Source organism: Erpetoichthys calabaricus, chromosome 9, assembly GCF_900747795.2.
Source record: "Erpetoichthys calabaricus chromosome 9, fErpCal1.3, whole genome shotgun sequence".
Classification (NCBI taxonomy): Eukaryota; Metazoa; Chordata; class Cladistia; order Polypteriformes; family Polypteridae; genus Erpetoichthys; species Erpetoichthys calabaricus.
Genome location: NC_041402.2, coordinates 178301401 through 178324661, shown reverse-complemented (window position 1 = coordinate 178324661; position 23261 = coordinate 178301401).

The following is a 23261-nucleotide window of genomic DNA, read 5'->3' as shown; positions in this document are numbered from 1 at the left end:
GATTCTGAGATCGATTAACTGTCCTGTTAGCCTGTATGATCAAGAAAATAATGAATAAAACAATTTCTGAGATTGGCTTCTAGTCCTGTCAACAAAATCCAAGCTCAATTACTTCACATGATGTAAATTTAAGCTCATTTTGCTGTCGGGTAACTCATCACTTCATGTGTGTCGAAGCTCACTTTACTGTTCTTTGACTCTTTTCTGACTTGGAATACATCACTAAGTGTTTTTTTCTGTTATTAATGCACTTATGAATTCAAATTGTGGTTCTGAGATGGACTTAGTGTCCTGTTAGCTCAGACTGACCTGAATTGCAGCATTCATCATTCATCTTTGCTCGTCTTTTAGCCCTGCAATTCATTGAAATGTATCACTAGGGTGAGCCATGGAGGAGAAAATGACAAATCCAGGAGACTTCTCTCTTCTTTAAGACCACAAAGTGGCTTCAGAAACTATTACAATACAATACCATTTATTGTTGTGTAGCCCAAAATCACACAAGGGGTGTTGCAATGGGTTTTAACAGGCCCTGCCTCTTGACAGCCCTCCAGCCTAGACTCTCTAAGAAGACAAGGAAAACTCCAAAAAATGGAAGAAACCTTGGAAAAGGCAATTCAAAGAGAGACCCCTTTCCAGGTAGTTTGGGTGTGTAGTGGGTGATAAAATTAAAAAGGCATCAATACAACACTATACACAGAACAGAACACAAGTCATCCTCGATATAATACAATAGAGCAATAGAAATATTACAAGTACAGAGTAAAATTCAACAGTAGATGATATCACAGAATAGGACTCAGACCCCATTCACTTCCTGCACACTTTATGGTGTTGCAGATTTCGTTTTAAATGCATAGATTTGCCTTTTTTGACTATTAATCTGCACTCAATAACCCATAATGGCAGCAAAAACACATTTTCAGAAAGGTTTACAAATGAATTACAAATCCAAAACTGAAATCTCTCATTCCTAGAAGGATTCTGACCCTGTGTTGCAGCACCCCAAATTGGTGCATCCTGTTGGGTTTAATTCTCCTTGAGACGTGTTGAGAACTTGATTACAGACCAACTGAATTCAGCGGACGTCATTTATAAAGGCACACATGTACCTGTGAATAGAAGGTCCACAAGTCACACTGCATATCAGGACAAAAACCAAGCCATGAAGTCCAAGAATCTCTCAGCAGAGCTCGCCAATCAAATTGTGATGAGACCAAGATCAGGATAAGGGGATAATATTATTTCTAAAGCTTTGAGTGTTACCAGTGGCCTCAATAATTTCAAAATGGAAGAAGTTTGGAAGTCTTGAAGAGGTGGCCATCAGGCATGAACAGCCTTGATCAAGGAGGTGACTAAGAACCTAACGCTCACTCTAACAGAGCTTAAAAAGTCCTATGCTGGTGTTTTGTCTGGGTAGAGTTCTGCATTACCCGACTTTCCCCTTTTGTATTCATCAATCTGTAGCCTTTGTCAGAATGCCTCAAATCCCATAGACTTACCACTGTTTATAAGGTATTGTACTTGTGAAAAGAACACAAGAGAGACAGGAAGAAGGTTTGGGGATCCACCCCATATCCTTGAGATTTTGTGCATGTCTGTAATGAAAACAACTGTTGAGTGGACTCCAAGGACTGAGTCGTAACACAACTAATTAAATAAGAGGAAGGTGGTGACTTCATCGTGGATAAGGTGGAAGACGCGGGTCTTCTGAGCTGAAACCGGAAGTGAGGTCAGGACTGGGAGTAGCTAGGAGGTCTCTGGAGGCGAGACCGAAAGTGGCTTCTGTAGAGGAACCAGAAGTGGTGTTAGGAGGATGTCCCTTCTGGGTGTCTGTAGAGGAAGGAAAGGAGACATCAGTGCACACTGTTAGCTCCTGGTCCGGCGCAAACACACTCTGAGTGAAGCCTATCAACTGCTTCCCAAGCGCGCATGTGTGACATTCTTTATAACTTCTCCCCATCTTTCCTTCTACATCTAAAACCTCAGGCAATTAGATAGAGTAATATTCATAAAAATAATAACAATAAGCAAAGTACAAGTGAATATTGGCAACCATACAACCTGATAAATACTGATGTGTAGTTTCAGGCAGCGCACAGAATTGTAGTTACTTTAAATGTCTCTAGTTAAGTCCTCATCTTTAGTCAGTTTTCTTCAGAACTGGCCACACGCCTGTCTCAATATGTCTGCCGAGCTCTTGCTCTTCATTGTGTTGTCCTTTTCGTTGTAATGGTGTGAGAGAGAGAGAGGTAGGGGTAAAGCAACTGAATTTATACATTTTCTGTTCAAATCCTATAGCCAATAGGGCGTCATGGTACAGAATGACTTCTGATTAAAAACCAACAGCCAACTTTAGACCAATAGAATTGTGGTGCAACATGTCCCATTACTGGCTTATTTTCACACCGGCCCCCAAAAACAATTTCTTGAGTGAAGCATGCCAGATAAGTAGTTTGGCTTTCCCGTGGGGGTTGATTGAGAGAGTCCCGCAGAGAATCACTTGCCAAACCAGTCTGTGGCACTTTCCCCCAACCCTGCCATAAAGTTCACTTCCTGAGTCAGTCTCATGGGTTGGTTAGACATGAAAGCATATCAATGAAGTCTTCTTCTTCTTTCAGCTACTCCCGTTAGGGGTTGTCACAGCGGATCATCTTCTTCCATATCTCCCTGTCCTTGTCATCTTGCTCTGTTACACTCACCACCTTCATGTCCTCTCTCACCACATCCATAATCCTTCTCTTAGGCCAGCGTTTCTCAACCTTTAAGTATTTGTGACCCAAGTTTTCATAACAGTTTTAATCGCACTCCCCTAATGTTTTTTTGAAAGGAGCCTACTAATACCAATTTGTTCTTTTTTAATTAATGATATATTATAGATGCATATTTTATTATACCTTCTTAACATTTATCGACATTTATCTAACTCTATATTTATTTTTCTAGTATCAGAATGTAGTGTAAGTTAATTTGTTTTGGTTTCAATAGATGTATTTTTCATATTTTTGATTCTTGTTTTCTTTGTTTCACATCTTCGTGCCCCCTTTTTGTTACTTCGCGCCCCCCTAGGGGGGCATGCCCCACAGATTGAGAACCACTGTCTTAGGCCTTCCTCTTTTCCTCTTCCCTGGCAGCTCCATCCTCATCATCCTTCTCCCAATATACCCAGCATCTCTCCTCTGCACATGTCCAAACCAACACAATTTCACTTCTCTGACTTTGTCTCCCAACCGTCCAACCTGAGCTGACCCTCTAATGTCCTCATTTCTAATCCTGTTCATTCTTTCACACCCTATGCAAATCATAGCATCTTTAACTCTGTCATCTCCAGCTCTGTCTCTTGTTTTTTTGATCAGTGCTACCGTCTCCAACCCATATAACATAGTTGGTCTCACTACTGTCCTGTAGACCTTCCCTTTCACTCTTGCTGATACCCGTCTGTCACAAATCACTCCTGACACTCTTCTACACTCTGCCTGCACTCTCTTTTTCACGTTTCTTCCACAATCCCCATTACTCTGTACTGTTGATCCCACCTCATCCACCTCCGCCAACTCTACTCCCTGCATCCTCACCATTCCACTGACCTCCCTCTCATTCACTCACATGTATTCTGTCTTGTTCCTTCTGACCTTCATTCCTCTCCCCTCATATCTCCACCTCTCCAGGGTCTCCTGAACCTGCTTCTTACTCTTGCTACAGATCACAATGTCATCAGCAAATATCATAGTTCACGGGGACTCCTGTCTAATCTCATCTGTCAATCTGTCCATCACCATTGCAAATAAGAAAGGGCTTAGAGCCGATCACTGATATAATCCCACCTCCACCATGACCTCAGACTTCACCACAGTCACACTTCCCTCGTACATATCCTGTGCCACTCTTACATACTTCTCTGCCACTCCCGACTTCCTCATACAATACCACAGCTCCTCTTGAGGCACCCTGTCATATGCTTCTCGTAGTCCACAAAGACACAATGCAACAGCTTGCTATTTTGAGAGTCCACCATGGTTTTGGATAAGACAGTCATTGTGTAGGTAAGTTTGGCGTCCTCTCCTTTCAGTCCGCATTGCTTCTGAAACCATCACTTCATAGAAATCTGAGCAAGTGGAGCAGCAGATGGGATGGTGGATTCACTGGAGGGTGGCCGAGGAAGGAGTCGACCTCCACTAAACCTCACTTGAGGGGGCAATTGAAAGACACTGTGCTTCACAGTGTATTAGGCTACCAGCACCAGACGTTATAAAAAAATCAGCCGAATACTACACTAAATAGTGACACAAAATGAAGATTTGTCAATAAAGTATATTTTCATACAGTGCCGCACCAAAAGGATTAAGTGATATGCCAAAGAAAAAACATAAATGAATATTCAGAAATGTCTAACTTTTGTTCAGTGGGAAATTGAACTGCTCTAAAAGTAATCAGCGTCATTCATGATGATAATGACGACTACTCCAAAATAAAAAGGCGCAAGTTTACACACACTTTAAATTGTGCTAAAGAAAAATAAACCACATTAATAAGCTTTCAATTTCAAAATTCAGGCTGCATAGCAGCACTCAGGGCAAAGGTATGGAGGAAACATTTGTCTGTGTGAGCAACCCAGAAACCAGCTAGCAGTGCCGCACAGAAAGACAATTTAACATAATGCATCAAGAACTTTTCGAGATATGAAATTGTAGCGATCATGTCATGGGAAATTGGAAAAATTAGACTGTAGTGGCCCAGATGAGTTGCGGTAAACATTTTAACAGCACCTTAAATATGAGTTTCCACAGATTTAATTTTTACCCAACAGCACCATCTGCTGGGAGATAAGAGTATTGCTTCACTTGCCCCAAATATTGAGATGCCACTGTTATTATTGTTGTTGTTATTATCATTATTGTTATAAAATCTATTAATGCATATTTTGTGTTACACCTTCACCCAAACCATCTTTAGACTACTTCACAATTCTTTATGTTCAGCCTCCTGCAAATTAAAATATATTCATTCCTCTCCACACTCCCTTCACTTATCTCTGATTTCAACAAACCTGTGAAAGTCTGGCAAGGCCAGATTACCAATTAAAAAGACAACAGGAGACTATGCTTGATCCAATATTAACCCTAACCCTAATCCTAACCTTGTGCGCATTTCACCAATTATGTGCACTGCATTTAAATTCTGCAAATATATTTACTGTTATTTGTTAATGCGTGCCATTCAAGGGAAAACGACTTTAAAATTACTGCTAAAAAGGGTTATCATTGAACAAGAATGAATAGAACTAGCAATGGTATCACTAGGGTTGGTGTCACCCAGTGTGGTAACCATGGCTCTGTTAAGACCCCCACAGACCCCTGGGTGACTTGATGACTACAACACCTTAACAGAGAGTTGATCATCCTTTATACAATGCAGCACACAGACTACCATCCATTTAATGCAGTGTGGTAATTATTACTATTAATGGCACACGGATACTCAGCTGTTGCATGGAGCATAGAGTGGGCTTCCCCCCTTGTTGATTGCAGTCAATGGAGACTCGACTGTTTCATTGTGCAGTTCCCATTTGGTGATTTTAGCCCACGAACACTTGATCATTTCATTGTGTGAATGCTAACACCTCCGGTGCGCCCCTAGTGACACTACTGAAAACTACTCAGGTGCCAAGGCCAGAAAGGTTGAGAACTTCTACTCTGTGGTGCTCAGCTTCCTAGCTGGAGTCCCGACACTCACCTTACGTCTGACTCCCATGATTCTCATGTATTTCTCTCCTCCCCTCAGACGGTGTGTAATGCTTAGTTACAGATGCTTCATCAGAGGCCTTCCCTGAAGACACTGGGGCGGGCAGAGGTGAGCACTCATTTCCAGTGGCCTTCCTTAATGGGCACCTGTCCTTCTTTTATTAATAATGGAGATTTAATGGAGCGAGGAGATGGATTCCTACTGAGGAGTTTTAATTAGCCCGTCTTGAATGGCTGAGTACTTCACTGCAGACAAAAGTAGACGGATCAGATTTGTAGACTTTATATTCCAGTGACAGCTGTGTTAGGTAGAAAAAAATATCCTAAAGTGGTTATTGTATTATTTATCTCTGGCACGCGGCATCTGAGGACAAGCGGCAGATGGAAGTTCAAACTATATCTTTTTATTTATACGGACTCAGGCTCTTTAAGGAATAAAGTGTGGCAGTGGAGGAAGCCCCCTAATATGGCACTGAGACTTCAGTAGACAAGTGAGCGAAGTTCCCACCCAATCACAGCCTCCCAATCACCCTCAGGCTCCTGTGTGGTTTCTCTGCCTTTATTGGGCTGAGGGCAGTCCCTAGTGGTGACGGACAGGTTGCCCCGCCTCTTGGGGAGCCACCCACAAAACACAAAGCACATAACAAAGGCATGAAGAGACATATATAAAGTGTAAATATTAATGCAAATCATAAACAAAGGCAATACTATTACATGTAAATAAATCAAATATGTACAACAAAAGCATAAAACAAATTGTTGAAACCCAACCAGTGGAGGAACCCTGTCTGACATATAACAACCACATTGCAGATCGGAAGCAGTATAAACCTTGACCAAGCTGAAGACATACAGTGTAAAGCTATAGTTCTGCACCATATACAGTAGTTGTGCCTAAACATGATTGGTCAAATGGCCTACCTGAATATAACGGGGAAGTCTGCCCTACACTATAATGTCCCATTGGTCCAAGAAGCACACTGAAGATGAACTAGACAGCCACTAAGTGCTACAGAGAAGCCCAGGAGTTTCTATTATTCCATGTCAGAGAAAGACCCTATTCTTTTGGAGAGACCCCATCCATACAACCATCGAGAGGTCAAATAACGCAGTTCATGCACTGTTGAATTTAAAGGAGCCCACCAGGACATCACCCTCTATTAACACTAATGTCTCCTTTGCTGCTAGTCTTTAGTAAGCTTTCTAACTTGAAAGCAAGGATGCATTTTTATTTAGGAGTGTACATCCAAGACTTTACTATTCATTTATATTTTCTATTATTTTCCTCTATTTTGTAAAAAGTGCATATCCCGAGTGAGTAATGTAATTCTTGTGAACTAGGAGTCCCAGCACTAAAGAGTTTCAAAGCACGTAATCCCAGACACTTTTAGTACTCACCACTAGAGGGGGATATCACCGTCAAACCCCAGCTTATAATAAGGCAAGCACAGAATATTCATAAAATAAAAGATTTATTCTTCAAAATAGGTACTCTAATCACTTTGAAGCTCCATGGAGCACAAAGGCAAAAATGCATTGATTGAAACAAAGGCAATCCAAGTCAAACAAAGTCCCGATACAGAACCCAAATAGAGTATTTGAAAAAAACAGCAAGAGGGCCAACATTTCAAAATCCATATTACTAACCGAAGGTTGTAAACCGGATGGGCGCAGGGCGCAGGGCTCATCGAATGTACGGAAACCCCAAAGGTCCATGCTGTGACAACGCGCTTGTGAAAGGAGTCACGGCACACACCAACTGTGACAACGCGCTTGTGAAAGGAGTCACAGCTCAAACCAACTGTGACAACGCGCTTGTGAAAGGAGTCACAGCTCAAACCAACTGTGACAACGCGCGCGCCTACAACGCGCTTGCGAAAGGAGTCACGGCACACACCAACTGTGACAACGCGCGCGCCTACAACGTGCTTGCGAAAGGAGTCGCGGCTCAAACCAAAGAAAACAGAGAAACGAGACTACGACCTGTGAAGTACACCTGAGGTAAAGCATGCACGCCAGGTTGTACGGCCACCTGGACGCGACCGCCCACACCACCGCATATACCCTCCATGATATGTCTTCATGCAGAGGCTTCCCACCGAGGCGCATATTGCGCTGTGGCGCTCGCCCCACAGTCAGACGCAGCAGCCTCCCAGAGTCAGTAGATGGCCCCCAAGCAACACAACCTGTTCAAGCGGTCGTTGTCAGCGAAGGCAACAGACTCACGTCTCCACAAAACGAAACCGCTTTAGTACAGATATGCCTATTGGATTAAATAACATTTCCCCAGACGCACCCGCCCTCCATGATATGTCATCCATCCACATATCGGGCGGAACAGAAACTGATTGCCATTCTAGGATTTCCGATTCGCTAGCGAATTGCGGGTTTACTTGTAACCAATAAGTCACCAACTCACAATGAACCGTTAGCTATGAAGGTCTGCAGCTGGACCCTTCTCTTTGTCATGAACTTGGGGTCCTAAAGCACATAAGACCCAATAAGTTCCAAAAAACACCTCCAAAATTGCTCACACGAGGGGAATATCACAGTCATATCCCAGGTAGTTATAAGGGGAAACACTGAATCTTTATAAAATAAAAACTTTATTTTCACAAAAGAAAAAAAAAAGCTCTATCACACAATGAAGCTCCGCCGAGCACAAAAGGCATAAAGGAGTTGCCAGCATGGCAATCCTAGGCACCCAAAACAATTATCCAAAATGAAGACAAAAAGCAGAACGTGGGTTCAAAAACATACAATAACTCATCAACTCCTCAGCATGTTACAAATGAACCTCCAGGAACTGTGGAATGACCCTGCAGATTTAAAGGCCGGAGGGCAGACCCTGATGGTGACTGGCAGGTGGCGCACCACCACCAAAATATATGGAATATAATATGCATAGTCAAAATCAAACACAAAGAAGAATACACATTAAAATAAATAAAAGAATTCAAAATTAACAAAACAGATACAACACAAGAATCTGAACCCCAGTTAAGGGGGGGACCCTGCCTGAGCCTTGACAATAATAAGATGCAGGGCACATCAGGTGCTGTGTTCTTTCTTACGGGGTTAGCAGGCTAAGGGGAGACGTCCCCAAGAGAGATGAGCACAATGGCTGTCATGCATTGTTGGTTGGTAAGTGTCGTTAACTAAAGTGTGTCAACCTCCAAGTGTCTGAGTCAAGATTTCCTAAATGTTTTCAGGACAAGGACCCCTAAAATGTTGTTTCTCCTGGTCGGTGCCCTTACAAATATAAACACAATGCTGTGAAACTGGGCCTGATTTTGGATCTTGGTTTCTGCTAACAACAGCTCTACAAACACGATTTTGGATAATAGAAGACCGGCTGTGTTATTCAATGCAAATGCTAAAGTATTGGAAACTGTTGATGAATACGTGATTACATGTCATGTGATAGCTGGCTGGGGTACTCAACCTTTTTTCTGCTGGAATTGAAATGCTTTGTGCCACCATTTTTTCAGTCTTAAATTGTTACGTACTCTGAATAGGCAAAAGTAAAGGTGATATTTCTTGAATCCCACCAGCCCACTCTTAACTGGGTTTCTGTTAAAGATTCCATAGTCGGCACAAGTCCGTTGCGCTCCATCAGCATGTGCCACTGCTTTGCACTCCCTTTCAGCAGCATCGGGTTTGAAGCAACCACAAAATACATTTCCGGAGGCAAATGTTTAGGCGATCGTAACACTCGTTCTCCTGGAAGACAAAATCCACCTCAGTATTTCAGAAATTGCTAAATTGATGTTGATGAGCTGAACGTACAGTGCTAAACTCAGCAAGACGTGCAACATGTTGTAAGAGAAGATGGCTGACGTCCATGACCCCGAATGATGTAAAACAAAAGAACTGGTCGATCTTTTCACAAAGGTGAGAGAGACTTTTTTTTTTTGGATGCAAGTCCAACAGAGAACTGACAAGATATGGCAGACCATCTGGTCACATGGGTTACAGGCAGGAAGGGGCGGGTCCAGGAGGGTCGACAACAGAATTGACATCAGCATTCTGCAGGGGGAGGAAGAGAGAAGGCATTAGCACACAGCGCCAACCACTGGTTTGGTGGGTAACTGCCATCACCACAGCCCTTAGGCTGCCCTCCCAGTGCACGTGTGTGACAGTTTGTTAAGTACTCCAATTACTTTTTAAAGTAATGACTAACCTAATGCAATATTTATCTTATTGAAGTAATATTATCTGCATTATTATTATTATTACAGCAGCACTGGGTGTGAGATGAGGAGCACACGTACCTGTATGGCAGTCTTTTGCACAGCCAAGGGATTAATAGATTTTTCTAATCTAATCTGCAGCTGCGTTTACCCAAAATTAGCAAAATTCTGCATCTCCAGCTTGTAAATTGGATTCAACAAAAGCCTGACGTGTCGAAACGATTCCACAGGCAAAATATTTTAGTTTTTAAAAGATTTAGTTAAAATTCAAAGTAAAACAGTTCACACAAAAAGAGAAAATTGAAATAGCAAAAAATTAGAAAAGTTCTTGTTTAAGAGAAGTTCTGTTCAAAGCTAAAATTGTTGTTACTTTTCTAATTGTTTGTGAATCACTTCTAAACGTTTCTGAACCATTTCAAAAACAGTCAGAGAACTGTACGTCTATCCCATTTCTATGTTAAAAATCGGGTCTTTTGTAAGTCCCTGTGCACTGGGACCTGTTCTAAACAGCAACTGACTTGATTATTACACAGTATATTAATTATAGCAAGAAAGTTCTATCTCTTATTAACTTACAGGGGGTAACAGGCTATGACTAAACAAACACTAATATGAATTTAACTTAACTTAAAGCATTACTTTCTAACATTGGCTCTTACATAATCTAAAAGAGTGTGCTGCATGCAATCCAGTAACAGAAACCTCTAAAAGAGTTAATTTGAATATATATATATATATATATATATATATAAAATTCTTTTCGCGTTTGAAACGGAAATTACGTATGACCACAGAGGAACAGGAAAAACATTCTTAATAAACCTGATTCTTGCAGAGAAAGCAAATGGTGACATAGCTCTGGCTGTAGCGTCATCGGGAATCGCTTCTACATTATCAGATGGAGGCCGTACAGCACATTCGGCATTGCAATTACCATTAAACCTCGCTCACGACGAAATTCCAATTTGCAACATACGCAAGGGTTCTGGAATGGCAAAAGTCTTGTAACATTCAAAGATAATAGTTTGGGGTGAGTGCACCATGGCACATAAAAGAGCTTATGAAGCCTTGAATCGAACAATGCAAGATCTCAGAGATCCTACCAAAATAATGGGAGTTACTGTCGTTTTACTCACAGGAGATATTTGTCAAACATTACCAGTTATTCCACGAGGGACACCAGCGGATGAACTCAACGCGTGTTTAAAATCCACGGTCAGTTATATGTCGCGTGTTCTCGGGTAGGTACACCAAAAAATGTATACATTAATGCACGTAATGGGCAAACAAAAAATGTAGTATACCCGAAAGCACTGCAGTAGTACTCAATGTATCTTTCCTTCTTAAATGTTAATGTTTTACTGTTTAATAATTTATACGCTTCTTATATGTTGTTCAAATTCTTTTATCAAAATATTTTACTGTTTAATAATTTATATTTATATGCAATGTGCTTCTTATATATTACTTCATATTCTCATATAATAATGATGTTAATAATGTTGTTTATATTGATTTCTATGTTATTGTAAATGCTCTTCATTTGTTGAAAAATAAAATTGGCAATTAACAAACTTATTTTATAAATACTACATTTTATTTTTTTCCCTTACACTCAGTGGGCGTAGCCACTGGGAAATCAGCTAGTATATATATAAATAAATAAATATATATATATATATATATATATATTTATAAAACACAAGTAAATGATCACAGGCGTCATGCTTACTATATTTCCAGATTCATGCTTGCCAATGATGGCGTTTCATTCTTTTTTCTGTAGTTTGATGACGTTGCAGCATTTCCACAAAGGAGAACTCCAGAAGATCACTTGCCCCTGTAAATGCCCATGTAACCCTAATTTTTAAGAAACCGGGTTTCTGCCTTAATTCGGTTATTCACCTTACTTCACCCTACTTATAGGTTTGCACAGGAATGCACTGAATGGTACAGGACTACTTTCATGCAACAATTGCAGAACACTTTCAGTTATGCCTATTTAAAAAACCACGTGAGGTAATTTAAAGACAAACTTTAAAATTATAATGGATTTGTTAAGAATGTCAGCCTCGCTAAAAGTGCCGCGCCGCCGCCCACCCCTTCCACTGATCGAGGATATTCTTGGGGATCAAGGCAGCTTTTAGGTCAAGGTTACATCCAGGGACCAGCTTGTGCTTTTCACGTTGAAGCTAATGAGTCCCTGTGTGGAGTACTGAGGAGTGATAAGCTGTACAGATATCACTTATAATCGGTGCTTGTGTGGAAAGCAGAGGGCCCTGTGTGTGTGTGTGTGTGTGTGTGTGTGTGTCTCTGTCTGTCTCTCTCTGTGTGTCTGCATGCGTTAATCTTACATTGCAGGAGTAAACCAATCCATAAAACAAACTCGATCAGTTCCACTCAGCCCACAATAATTCAAGAATACCTTAAAACGAAGCGGGGTAAATTCCAATAGATCTGAGCAAGAATCACAAGAATCACAAGTCGAAAAGCAGGTTATAGTGACTTGGAGTGAGAAATAAATACTTTTACTGTCAAACATTACAACATTAGAACAATTTAGAAGCGAACAGGCCATTCAACCCAGACAAGCTCGCCAGTCCTATCCACTTCATTCCTCCAAAGTAACATCAAGGACTCTAAAGTCCTACTGTCCTCCACACTACTTGATCACTTATTCCATGTGTCTGTGGTTTCTTTAGGTTAAGAAAAACTTAATAATGTTTGTGTGAAATTCACTCTTAAGTTTCCAACTGTGTCCCCATGTTCTCGATGAACTCATTTTATAGTCACAGTCTTGACCCACTGTAGTAATTCCCTTCAATCATTTTAAATTCTTCAGTCAGGTCACCTCTTACTCTCCTTTTGTTTAAACTGTAAAGTCTCAGCTCTTTTCATCTTTCCTCATAACTCGTCCTCTGTAGCCCCCCAATCAGCCCAGACGCTCTTCTCTGGACCTTCTCTAGTGCTGCTATGTCCTTTTTGTAGCCTGGAGACCAAAACTGCACCCAGTACTCCAGATGAGGCCTCACCAGCATGTTATAAAGGTTGAGCAGAACCTCCTGTGACTTGTACTCCACACATCAAGGCGCTATATAACCTGACATTCTGTTAGCCTTCTTAATGGCTTCTGAACACCATCTGGATGTTTGTAGTGCCATAATTTCAAACACTTCACTCAGGTCTTCTCTTCATCTCATTTAAAGGCTCAGCTCTTTTCATTTTTCCACATAATTCATCCCCTGTAGCCCCTCAATCAGCCCAGTCGCTATTCATTGGACTTTTTCTAGTGCTGTTATGTCCTTTTTGTAGCCTGGAGACCAAAACTGCACCCAGTACTCCAGATGAGGCCTCACCAGTGTGTTATAAAGCTTGGACTTGTAATAGTAGACAATCAGAGACAATCCAAAGATTCACTGAAAACTGAACTGAAAGTAAATCCTCTCTTTCAAACAAACTGAAAACATAATCAAAAATCAGGAATCAGACTTGAGAGCAAGAGATGAGAAAATCAGAACAACAAAAGGAACAACAGTTTTCAAAAATATAAATATAAATAGTGCAAGTTCAATCCATAAAACCCAGATACGATGGAGATGTGTGAAGTGGCCTTTAAAACGCTGCACCAAAGATGTTACTGTTCTGTTTGGGTTGTGTTATTCATTTCTTATTTAGTATGAGTTTATTCTTGTTTCGGGGGTCTGAGATTTCTGTTTTTTTTGTTTTTTTTTTGATTCTTCAAATAGTTTAGGAATTGTGTAATTTTTTTCATAATGTTTTGGGCACCATTTTAGCTTCCTTCGGTTGCTGCTATTTTTTACTTTCTCGTATACGATGTACAGGCAAAGTATTGGAATCCTCCAAAAAATCGACATCTATTTTGATGAATCTCGACGTTTTAGGTTTTAGACCTCCCTGAGTCCGAAAATACCAGTTTTTGGAATTATGTCTATGTCTCAGTCTGTCTGTCTGTCTGTCTGTCTGTGTCTGTGTGTGTATGTAAATATGATAACGTGATTATGCTTTCAATTTGGTCAACCAAATTTTGCATACAAGTATTCCCTACAAAACATAGATTTCTATCAACTTTTGAGCTATTTCCGTTAACCGGAAATGGTACTTTACCTTTTATTCATGCAGATGTAGAGTCCAATTTATTCAACTTTACTTTTATAATAATCCTTCAATATATCATTAATTTGATTTGATTTGCTGCTGATGGTTCTTTTATGTACATTATATAAAAATATAACCATTGTCTTGCAGTTTACTCCTCAAATATCCATCCCTGTATCTGAGTATACGAGAGAGTCAAGGGGAGACCACTCCCGATTTTGTTCTACCTGTCATTAGGTCCACGTCTTGCGTTGTTGGTGGCATGGCCTTGTGTGTTCTTGGTGTGACAGGTCTTCCATAGGTGTGTTCGCCTAACCCATCTGCAGATTCCAGATCCTTCACATCTTTTTGCTAAACATTCTTTCTTGTTATTGTTCCTCAGTTCTGTCAGTCATTATCCAACCCACTATATATCCCAACACAGAGTCACGAGGGTCCGCTGGAGCCAATCCCAGCCAACACGGGGTCAAGGCAGGAACAAATCCCCGGGCAGGGCGCCAGCCCACCGCAGGGCACACACACACCCACACACACCAAGCACACACTAGGGACAATTTAGGATCGCCAATGCACCTCACCTGTATGTCTTAGGACTGTGGGAGGAAACCCATGCAGACACAGGGAGAACATGCAAACTCCACACAGTGAGGACCCAGGAAGTGAACCCGGGTCTCCTTACTGTGAGGCAGCAGCACTACCACTGCGCCACCATGCCGCCCTCCTCAGTTCTGACCTTTTGCTTTGACTTTTTGACCACATTTTGTCCAACACTCTGGTTTTTTTGCAGTTTACTTGATATCCCAGCTTTGATCTTTTTCTGATTGGTTCTGCGTCTCCCAGTTTCTAAACAAAAATTCTCTTGTCGTTTTGCTGTCAGGACAGTCCCATGTGATGTGTATCCCAAAGGTGCCAAAAACTCTGCAACAGCAGTGCCAAACAAAACAGAGATGGCACTGTGGCATAACAGGAAAAATCTTGAACTTCCTCAGCTTACACGTAACGTGAAAACTAATGAGAGAATTGTAATCCTTGAGTTTTCAAACTCTCTGGGATCAATTTATAGATTGTATAAGTCCATCCAGGAACTCCGATAAAAACTTGGCAACACAACACAACACAAGTGAGAGCTTCAGATTCTCTTTAAATACTGGAACGGGCCAGCCAATCCCCTGTCTCCATAACAAGGTGGCCCCGCCTTCTGGGGCTCAACATACAGGGGACAGGGCAGTTGAAAATGACAAAGACAAGCAATACACACAAAGTTAAGAAAAATACAACATTACACAATAATTATTAAATATAATATCAAACAATAAAGCCCAGAAAGAATAAAAACAAAAAACAAAATTAAACAAGAATATGAATATATATATATATATATATATATATATATATATATATATATATATATATAAATACTGCTCAAAAAAATTAAAGGACCCCTTTTTTAATGAGAGTATAGCATCAAGTCAATGACACTTGTGGGCTATTGATGTGGTCAGTTAAGTAGCAGAGAGGCTTGTTCATCAGTTTCAGCTGCTTTGGTGTTCATGAAATTACCAACAGGTGCACTAGAGGAGCCACAATAAGATGACCCTCAAAACAGGAATGGTTTAATAAGAGGCAGGGCCTGTTAAAGCCCATTGCGACAATTCTTGTGTGATTTTGAGCTATACAAAAAATAAATTGTATTGTATTGTAAATTGTAACAGGTGGAGGGAGGTCACTGACATTTTTCCCTCCTCATCTGTTTTTTCACTCGTTTACCATTTGTCTACTGTCAGTGTCAGTATTGGCAGCATAAGGTGATACCTGGACCCTACAAAGGTGGCACAGGTAGGATGGCACATCAATACGTGCCATTGCCAGAAGGTTTGCTGTGTCTCCCAGCACAGTCTCAAGGGCATGGAGGAGATTCCAGGAGACAGGCAGTTACTTTAGGAGAGCTGGACAGGGCCCCTCGTAGAAGGTCCTTAACCCATCAGCAGGACCCACCGGTATCTGCTCCTTTGGGCAAGGAGGAACAGGATGAGCACTGCCAGAGCCTACAAAATGACCTCCAGCAGGCAGACCACTGGTGTGAATGTCTCTGACCAAACAATCAGAAACAGACTTCATGAGGGTGACCTAAGGGTCTGACATCCTCTAGTGGGCCCTGTGCTCACTGCCTGCCTGGCACTGTGGAGCTCGATTGGCATTTGCCATAGAATACCAGAATTGGCAGGTCCACCACTGGTGCCCTGTGCTTTTCACAAATGAGAGCAGGTTCAACTTGAGCACATGTGACAGACATGAAAGGGTCTGGAGAAGCTATGGAGAACGTTATGCTGCCTGTAACATCGTTCAGCATGACCAGTTTGGTGGTGGGTCAATCTGGGGAGGCATATCCAGACCTCTACAGGCTAGATAACGGCACCGCAGGACTGCCATTAGGTATCGGAATGAAATCCTTGGACCCATGGTCAGATCCTTTGCTGGTGCAGTGGCTCCTGGGTTCCTCCTTGTGCATGACAATGCCCGGCCTCATGTGGCAAGAAGGAATTGATACTATTGACTGCCCACGCTCACTCGCCTGACCTCAATCCAATAGAACACCTCTGGGTGGGACATTATGTTTCGGTCCATTCGACACCTCAGACTGTCCAGGAGCCAAGTGATGCCCCGGTCCATATCTGGGAGGAGATCACCCAGTACACCATCCGTCATCTCATTAGGAGCATGAACCCCTGCCCCACCCCGACGTTGTCAGGCATGCATACAAGCACATGGGGGCCATGCAAACTATTGAGTCCGATTTTCAGTTGCTGCAATGACATTTTGGCCAAATGGACTCGCCTGCCTGCCGCTGTATCGTTTTTTCCCTTTGATTTTCGGGGTGTCTATGAATTCAGCTCTCTGTATGTTAATCATTTTCATTTCCATCAAACGATGTGCCATTCTTTCGTTCCTAACACATTACCATATCTGTCCATATCAGTAGAGATAGCCAGCAGGATTTGTTTTCCCACTAACATCTGAAGTGTTTTCAAAGTGTTCTTTTAATTTTTTTTAGCAGTTTATTTAAATAACAAAAAAGACTAAATTAACAAGGAATAAACCTGAGCCAGGGCAACGCCTGTAACACCCAGCATCCCTAATGAGGCATTAGTGGACAGAAAGACACGTCGTGCTCACTAACTGAAAGTGAGTTTGTGTCCAGGTCGTCCCGTAGTTCTCTTTATCTTCATGCCAGCCTTCAGACTTTTTGCTTTTTCATTAAACTCTGCTCCCGACCAGCACTTTAGAAACCTTTGCATGGTGTCTCTCACCGGCATGGACATCCACCAGCAACGGTGAGCATAGCATGTCCCTAAAGGGTCTAGCACTCTCCATGTGAGTGAGTGAGTGAGTGAGTGTGTGTGCGAGTGTGTTCACTCAGGACTCCTCTTCTCATTGACATGAGCTCCGCTACGTGTGTGTTTTTGTGTGTGTGCCTGCATCTCTGCTGATTCCCCCCTCGAGGGAATGGCCGCCTGTCAAGTTTCTCCTTACTTCCCAGTGATAGAATCAGAATATTTCACATTGCATTTCACCCTCAGCTACCAGTTCGTCATTGTCTGTGGGGGAGCTGACAATCAGGGGTCATAAGTGGAAGCTAACAGTCTTGAAAACAACACCCCACTGTGAGACAGACCACCCACTACCCATAATCCTCTTGCCAGAAGCAGGCATATTGGCAGGTTAAATAAAACAAACACTCGAGCGGCCAGAAGATGACAAATCTTCTCCCGCCTTGTCCAGCTGTCACTTAGTTCTCCGCTCTGGCGGAGCGCCATGCCGGTCCGATCCTGTCAGATATCGGCCTCCTGCAGCGTTACCCCCGCCATTCCCTTACGGCTGAACTTTATAGCCTGATGTGAATTATAATCCTTGAATGAGCAGCTTGCTTACGCCAAAGCCTAAATGTGACCCTGGAGTCTTTTCCAGCAAGGAACTGATGCAGCTGCTCCTGGTTTTATTTTGCACTTGCATCCTTTTTAATTTGAACAGAAGTCATTCAGGCAGTCCACAGCGGGGCTGACAAGTTTAAATCTGTTGGGTTCAGGGTTTAATTTCAGTATTTTAAACCAATAGTTACCATAAAGGCAGTGAGTTGGACACGCACAAGAGCAGCTCTGCGGTTTGATGGTGTTACTAGCTGTGCTATCCATCTAAGATGGCTTGAAATCTAAGTAGTCGACATACACCTCAGGGCTAATGTTTGTTAGATGCCATTTGGTATGGGATTTGCAAAAGCAGTGTTAATGTTTGTGAGGCACCATCTGTTGGAATGAAAAATGCAATGCATTTTATTACTAAAAATGTCTGTGATTGCAGCATGGTGGCATAGTGGTAGCGCCGCCGCCTCACATTAAGGAGACCTGGGTTCACTTCCTGGGTACTCCCTGTGTTAAATTTGTAATGTTCTCTCCATGTTTGCGTGGGTTTCCTCCCACAGTGGCGATCCTAAATTGTCCCTAATGGGTGTGTGTGCTTGGTGTGTGGATGTGTGTGCCCTGTGGTGAGCTGGCACCCTGCCCGTGATTTGTCCCTGCCTTGAGCCCTGTGTTGGCTGGGATTGGCTCCAGCAGACCCCCATGACCTTGTAGTTAGGATATAGCGGGTTGGAAAATGTTGGTGATGCTTCATCTTTTGGAAAGACAGAAACACGGCAACCAGACGGACACCTAGGCAGACACATAGAAACCCATCCTTTTATTAGTTTGGGTGACATGGAGGAATCGGGAGATGTACACAGGAAAAGAGCCAGAAGAGGGTAAGTGCCCCCTTAATACAAACATATTAAGGTTTTTAATAGGAAAGTGAAAGATCAGTTAATTAAATAAAGAATCTTATTTTAGAATATCAGATTTTATTAGCAAGCATTTGTTGTCCCTTATCTATTAAATGAAAATCAAAGCAAAAGTAAAACCCAAACTACTTGGGTAGTTGCAGTGACCCCATTTCAAACAAAATATCACTACCTCCATCTCCCCTTAGAATTTTCGATGCCCCCTCAAAGATTTTTTTTCCTGCCGCCAGACCTGACTCACATGGGCACTAGGAGGACATGAAGACCCTATAAACATGGTGATCAGGCTAGGGGTTGAACCTCCGGTCACTGGCGCTGTGTGGCCCCTATGCCACTTGTGAGAGTCTGACTTGAGATTGGTTTGTAAAAGACCCTCACTGCGCTTACATAAAGCTGAATACTGGCCATAAAAAGCAGATTAGCGATTCTTAAAAGAATGAAGTAATGGCTTATGGTGATGCTCACTCTTCTTATTCCGTTTGTCATTTTCTCTCCCGCCAGCTTTTCTAAATTATTCAAGAGGAGTGTGTGTGTCTGCACTGGGACGTCAATGTCCTCCTTAGATCACACAATTCAGCCAGGTGACCAGCAGCTGTACTGGCCTGTTGCATTGTCTTTCAGTTCATTTAATCTGAGTTTTCAGCTCATTTTATACTTAATCCCCTTCCTGACACCCGTACTTTTTTGTTGTTGTTTCTTGTTAATAAATGTTTCAAATATCAATCTTCATGTTTTTCAAAGGGTGCTGCCACTTGTTGACTGTGGAGTGTTATATTTCAGCCAGGACTCCTCCTCAGCTGCTGTTCACATTCCTTATTTTGGTTACATTATTATTATTGCCTATTTTAAATATTATTATTATTTTTATTTCTAATTTCTATGTGTCTATGCTTGTTCTGTTATGTTTCTTCTATTTTGTGGGGGAATACCCAGTGGGGCAGGACCACCTGTCCATCACCATCTAAAGACTGCTCTTAGTCCTAAACAGGCCGAGGGAGTATACAGTCCCTTGCGGTTCATTGAATGTGCTTATAGTGTTGGTAAGGCCAGCTCTACCATTTAAGGGTGAAGTAGGCAGTCGCTCAGGGAGGCAAAATTTGGGGTGGCAACATTTTATTAAACAATACAGACCCACATTCATTAAGACTGTCTGATTATATTGTTTTAAACTATTAATTCATACTCTTGATGTTTGGTCTTAATGTCTGAAAACCTACATGATATAACAGTAACACATACAGTAACAATACCAATACCAATAATAATAATAATAATAATAATGCTCAAACTGTAGTATAGAAGACACAGATATGACAAAATAAAAATACACGATTAAAATGGAAACAGGGCTGCATTGCTAAAGGCTGATTTATTTCAAATCATAATCATCTTCCAAACAGGCTTACATTAAAACTTGTATTAAAACCTGCCAAATATAGTTCTTGTTGTTCATCACCTTCAGTGACATTCACTCTTGGCAGGTTAAAGCAGCTCTCCTTAGTCCATCTGTGGTTGGAGGTCATGCATTGATTGGATTGTTACACTGTATTATTTCCAAACACGAGGATACAGTAACGTTGAACTGAAGGCAAAGAAACCAGTTTAAAGCATTCAATATACTTATGTTTCATTGAAATCTGTGACTATATTAATTTTGTTTTATTAATTTAAATGACATGTACAGTATATGTAATATGCTGTCTTGGTAAGATTATAATTAGAATGTCACCATCACTGTAAACTACATGTATGGCTGGTGGTTTAAAAAGAGTCCTATAGATCTAAAACTTCAAATAGGATTAAGTGGTAATGTTATTATGTGATAAGATGCTTTTTTTTCTTTAGAGAAACATTAAATTGAAATAGATAGATAGATAGATAGATAGATAGATAGATAGATAGATAGATAGATAGATAGATAGATAGATAGATAGATAGATAGATAGATAGATAGATAGATAGTGTGACACACGCATGCTTAGGGTGCGGCCAAAGGGTCCAAATGAGCATGAAATATCAACAGATAAGGGGTTGGAATGGAGTACTGGTGCCTTTTTTCCTCTTCTGACAGACCAACAGAAGAATAATCAAATTTTCTCATCTCAGTCCCACACAATAACATGACTTCTGGCTCCCAGTGATGATGGCACTTCCAGTCCCTCTCATGATCACTACTAGTCCCTCATTGATGACATCACTTCCGGCTCTTCATGGTGAATGTCACTTTTGACCCACAGTGATGACATCACTTCCTTCAAGACCACTTCCACTTTCTCTCTGATCCTAACGTCCTTTCTGCCACCATTTCATAAAAGGCCTGTGTAAAAATTGCTTGATTGTCAAATGTATTTTTCATTTTTGACCAGTGAATAATCTTTTTTGACTAATCGGACCGCCAAACATTATACAGTACGGTGAATTCCCCTAACTGTTCTTTTTGTTGTTTGTCTTTGTTTTTTTTTTCACAATAGATAGATAGATGGATATGAAAGGCACTATATGATAGATAGATAGATAGATAGATAGATAGATAGATAGATAGATAGATAGATAGATAGATAGATAGATAGATAGATAGATAGATAGATAGATAGATAGATAGATAGATAGATGTGAAAGGGACTATATAATAGATAGATAGATAGATAGATAGATAGATAGATAGATAGATAGATAGATAGATAGATGTGAAAGGGACTATAAGATAGATAGATAGATAGATAGATAGATAGATAGATAGATAGATAGATAGATAGATAGATAGATAGATAGATAGATAGATAGATAGATAGATAGATAGATAGATGAAAGGCACTATGTAATACATAAAGTAGATAGATAGATTTCTGCTCAAGCTGCTGCCCCAGCGACCCGACCTCGGATAAGTGGAAGAGGATAGATAGATAGATAGATAGATAGATAGATAGATAGATAGATAGATAGATAGATAGATAGATAGATAGATAGATAGATAGATAGATAGATAGATAGATAGATAGACTGGCAGTGACATTGGTGACTTCTTGTATTTTTTACTGTGCTGTTGCAGATTCCTGGATTTTGTGCCCCCCTTTTGGTGTGTTTTGTTCTTTTTTATGATTGTTTCCGGTATTGTATTGGGACTTGTTTGTTACGTGGATTTCCGATTTCAGGCAACCTTTTCTTGTTTCCAAAGCATTTTTGAAATATTTTTTTCATGAGTTTCTGCTGTGTCACATAAGCTGTAGGATGATGGACCCTTCCTCTTGTGGGGGATGGCAGGGGGGCGGTTATTGCTACAGTTTTTGGGAGTTTATGCTAAGGTACTCACAGGTTCATGACAGGGGGTATGGCATGTTGCCAGGCAACATAGTGGGCAATAGTGTGGCATGTGACTTTGGTTCAGCTGTATTTCAAAAGAAGCACAGCCAGACTCCTTAATACTAATTTTATGGAATAACTTGTGAACAAAGAAATAACAAAGTTATTGCAGGGTGCATCTCACACTGTTTCTGACTTTGAATTCTGGGATGTGTGTTGGTTTTGGTGGAACTGACCCCTGCCTGTTAATTGACAGTTGTCTGCCAAATCCCCCTACAGTTGACAGCAGGTTATCTGTGTTGTGCTAAAAATGATCCTGCCAAGCACAATACACACACTCAGAAGAGAAAAATAATACATAATTAATTATTAGCACTGTCTAAGGCCACTTCTAAACTGTGACAGGATTCCTATTTATTTCTAAGCAGACAGCCCCCTTCACACTTAAAATATTTTCCTGCCATCCTGACAGGAAGATGAGCTGAGATTCACATTTAAAACCGCATTTCAGCTTAACATTGACATATTGGACAGTAGTGACTTGAGCTCAGAGTCACAAGTGACATTTTTCTTTTATGTCAGAATAGATAGACAGTACAAGATGAGCCGTGATACACATTTCAGCTTTAGATAGGCAAGCACTCTAGACGATGAGGTGATCCAGTTTCGCTGGGGTATAAAAATCCCACAAGTCAGAGGCACAGTCATTTGGGTACTTCAGGACTTGGGGGAACACAGGACAGGACATCCAATTGAGCTCTGATTCATAAAATATGTAACCTTCAGTTCAGTGTGAATACACAGGACAGGGAGTTGACATGTGGTCTTCAATTCAGGTGTCGGTCCACAGGACAGCGAGTCAAACTCCAACTCATATGGGGTCACCAGCTCACACTAAGAACAGGACAGTAAGTTCAGTCTGAGTCCTATGATATGAGGTCTTCATTTCAGTGTGAATACACAGGACAGGGAGTTGAATACCTATTAACATGAGGTGTTGATGTCCGGTGTCAGTCCACAGGACAGAAAATCGAGCTCCAACTCATATGGTGTCACCAGCTCAGGCTAAGTAACAGGACA